Source organism: Jaculus jaculus, chromosome 7, assembly GCF_020740685.1.
Source record: "Jaculus jaculus isolate mJacJac1 chromosome 7, mJacJac1.mat.Y.cur, whole genome shotgun sequence".
In the NCBI taxonomy this organism is placed as follows: domain Eukaryota; kingdom Metazoa; phylum Chordata; class Mammalia; order Rodentia; family Dipodidae; genus Jaculus; species Jaculus jaculus.
In genome coordinates this window covers 45,870,677-45,874,775 of record NC_059108.1, presented here as the reverse complement: position 1 = coordinate 45,874,775, position 4,099 = coordinate 45,870,677, and the positions used below count along the sequence as shown (strand labels likewise).

At 33.7% G+C, this 4,099-nt stretch overlaps 1 non-coding gene across 1 annotated transcript; it reads left to right on the top strand.

The window, feature by feature from the left end:
• The first annotated feature begins 3,325 nt into the window (after positions 1–3,325).
• On the top strand, positions 3,326–3,489 carry LOC123462676. The gene has a single exon (XR_006638457.1). It is a non-coding gene; the product is annotated as a U1 spliceosomal RNA (small nuclear RNA).
• Positions 3,490–4,099: the final 610 nt, after the last annotated feature.

The following is a 4,099-nucleotide window of genomic DNA, read 5'->3' as shown; positions in this document are numbered from 1 at the left end:
AAAGAACAAAATAGCTCCAATTGTGTGTAAATAAAATTAGTGTTTGGTCAATCTATTCATTTTTTTCTGTTAGTCCTCAACCAATGAAGAAGATGAATTTATTTAAAGAAGTTCTGCAAAGTTCAAGGGCTAGATCTAATCAAATACTTGAAGGAGATTTTTGTCCTCCCTGTTATGAGGGAAGAATCCTAAATGAGCCATTTGATACTGTGGGCTTTATTTCAGAATTTCAATGTTTGTTTGGTTACTTCACAGAAGCCTGGAAAAATATCTCCTTGGGTAAGAAATCTTTACTTTTACTTGTACTTTTGGAATTTTGACACCATGGATAAGATAGGATTTTGAGGGAAGTCACAAATAGCATTCTAAATTCATTGAACTTGGAAGAAGTTGAACTGTTTGTAAAAAAAAAAAAAAATACCTGAAGCATTGTAAGTTTTAACAATATCTAACTTGTAAATAGAGGCAGTAAATGAAATAGAAAATTTCACATGTTTTGAACTTATACTACATCAATTGCTAGATGATCATTTTTATGACCTCTGCAGGTATAGAAGATTCCACCCTTCAAGTATGTATTAGAAATTAACACTTAAATAGTGATTTTCAAAATGTTCAGTAGTTGCCTTGGCAGGAACAGGACTAAAGAGAATATATTTGGCCACACATTTTCCCTATAAAAATGAGACACTAACACATCTAGGCAAAAAATACCCACAGGCATGCACATGCCAACTACAGATGACTCATAATACTTCTTGTGTAACATTATCAAGCCTGTAGAGTTGTCAACACAGAAATGGTACACATATTTTATATTTTCATATTATGGTGATAGTCAATTAGAATTCTGAACTATTTCTGAAGTAAATAAAAATAAATTAAAGAATAGTAGTTATTTGACTTAGAAGTCTTATAATTAAAATGGTAGATTATGATTAAAATGTTTTAAGCTCTAGCCAGTGTGGTGGCACATGTACTTTAATCCCAGGCAGAGGTAGGAGGATTGCCCTGAGTTTGAGGCCACCCTGAGACTCCATAGTAAATTCAAAGTCAGCCTGGGCTAGAATGAGACACTACCTTGAAAAGCCAAAAAAAAAAAGTTTTAAGCTCTATAATTTATGTCTTTACGCACTTTGTAAACAACCATATTAATTTTTAAATATTTAATTCATTTATTTATTTGAGAGAGAAAGAGAGAGAGATTAAGAGGCAGAAGTAGACACAGAGAATGGAAGCACCAGGACCTCTAGCCACTGAGAACAAATTCTATATATGTGTGCTACCTTGTACATGTAGAATACATAGGTGCTGGGGAATTGAACCTCATTCCTTAGGCTTTGGAGGCAAGTGCTTTAACCAATGAGCCATCTCTCCAGCCCACAAGCAATATTTTGCATGACAGTTTCTATGAGGTAGAATTATTTACTTCCAAAAATAAAAGATTATTAGAAGTAAAATGCATTGTTAATTCAATTATTTTACCAAGATGAATAAAAACAAGGGTTATATGATTTACAATTCATACAGCTATTCTGAAAGTGTTATAGGGCTGAAGAGATTGCTTAGTGTTTAAGGCACTTGCTTGCAAAACCAAAGGTCCCAGGTTCAATAAACCATGACCCACATAAGCCAGATGCACAAGGGAGCACATACATCTGGAGTGCATTTGCAGTCACTGGAGACCCTGTTGTGTCCATTTTCCTCTCTCTCTCTCTCTTTCTCTCTCTCTGCCTCTTTCTCTCACTAAAATAAATAAATATTAAAGAAAGAAAATGCTATGTATTACCATTTCCACTTTCCCTTAGTATATTTTTTTCTGTATTTTGGTATTAATGTACATGCTTAGTTTTTGTTGTCTGTTCTTTTGCATCAAACTTTTAAGATCAATAAGAGAAACAGGCAAGAATATTCAAAATAACTAAAAGTTAATACACAAAATGATAAGAGCAAGCTTATACCTTTCAGTATTAACACAGAATGAAACTATCCCATAAGGTGAATGATTTATAAAACAAGATCCAACAATATGCAGCAAAAAAAAAAAACACCATATCTTCAGAGTCATACACCTAAATATCCTGGAAGTGATGCAAGATTTGGGGTCTAGGAAGGAATTCCAAAGCCTGTGAACCACAACTCTTGGGTCCTTACTCAATTTTAGCAAGTAATTGAAAAAAAAGACACTGTGAAGGGAAAATTATGAATTATGAGATTAATTTACAGAGAATTAGAATACAGCGAGAAATCTAGTGGAAAGATTCAAGCCAGGAGGCAATTTTTATCTGTGTGTGTGTGTGTGTGTGTGTGTGTGTGTGTGTGTCTGTTTGCACGTGTGTGTCTGTGAGAAAGAGAGAGAGTAGCTTTTCTCAATCTTTTGGCCAGAGTACTCATCTTTTTGCCTTCTATATGTGTACATATATATTAGATTTTGTTTTTTTCCTTTGAGAGATGTCTTTGTGAAAGAGATTTTCTCTGTCCTTTCTCCCACATTTCCAGCTGTGCAAAGAGGGAATTCTTCCAGGCTAGATACTTCCAGGTATCCTTTGCCCCTGATTCCATTTTCAATAAAATAAATCTTATAACTCATAATTTACCTATTTGTAATCTGTTTTATTTTCAATTCTTTGCTAATATTGGATAAGGACCCAAAGATGGGGTTCACAGGTCTATGAATTCCTCCCTTTATTCTAAATTCCTCCATTAGAAAGAAAATACAGTTATTCCTAGCACGTGTAATGTGAGAGTGCAATAGCTACATTTATTTCCAACAAAGCAGGCTTTCAGACAGAAATGGAGGAGACAAAAGGATAAGTATATATTGATGAAATCATTTCAGAATAGAAGAGGAAAGAGTTAGAAATAAGAGGAACTTTAGTAGAAAGGGCATTAGAAAGAGGAGACAAAAGAAGGTTTTGGGAAGTGATTATGATAAAAATACATCAACAAAAAGGGTTTAAAAACAAATGATACAACATTAAGATAAAACTCTTTCCTATCTATCTATCTATCTATCTATCTATCTATCTATCTATCTATCTATCTATCTACCTATCTATCTCATTGAAAGACCCAATTTTATAAAAATACATGCTACTATACTTAAAGTAAGAGGTAGACCCAATACAATAATAATAATATCGAGTAAAATCATTACTACTACACTTAACAGTACATTATGCATTAAAAATATCAATAAATAAAATACATCAGAGTTAAGGCATACTGTAAATAAAGTGGATTTAACTTGCTTCATAAGCAAGACCTGTTGGATACCCATTTTTTTTTCACCCACAAATAAAATAGTTTAAAAATAGGACATATAATACTTACCTGGCAGGGGAGATATCATGATAAAGAAGGTGGTTTTCCCAGGACAAGGCTTATCCATTGCACTCCAGATGTACTGATCCCTGCAATTTCCCCAAATGTGGGGAACTTTACTGCATAATTTGTGGTAGTGGGGGACTGTGTTCATGTTCTCCCCTAAAAAAATAAAATAAAAATTTGGCATATATTAGGATACAAGACAAATCCTTACAAGTTCAAAATAATGATGCATCTTATTGATCACAAGAGAACAAAACTGAACATAAATAAGAAGAGAAATTGCAAAAGATGTGATAATCACATGGATTTTGTACAACACACTGAAAAATTTTGCACCATTGTAAAGGTCAGAGGAGAAACTTATAAATTTCTAGAATACAATCAAAACATCCACAAAACATGCCAGATGGTTAATCTACTTGTCAACTTGAAGTGTAGAGATTCGCTACAGAAACAAATCTATGGTCATTTCTGTGAGGAATTTTCTAGATTAGGTTAATTGATGTGAGAACCCATGGGTAATCTGCTTGTCAACTTGAAATGACATAGAATTACCATGGAAATAGATCTCTAGTCATTTATGTGAGGAAATTTCTAGATAAGGTTAGTTGAGGTGGGAATAACTATGCTACTTGTTTGTGGAACCATTCAATGGACTAGGCTACCTTCACTGCACAAAGAGGATAAATCTCACTAAGCACCAGCATTCATTGTTCCCTCTCTTTCCTTCCATCTGGGTGCTGTGATGATGTGTCACCAGCTTTTTACT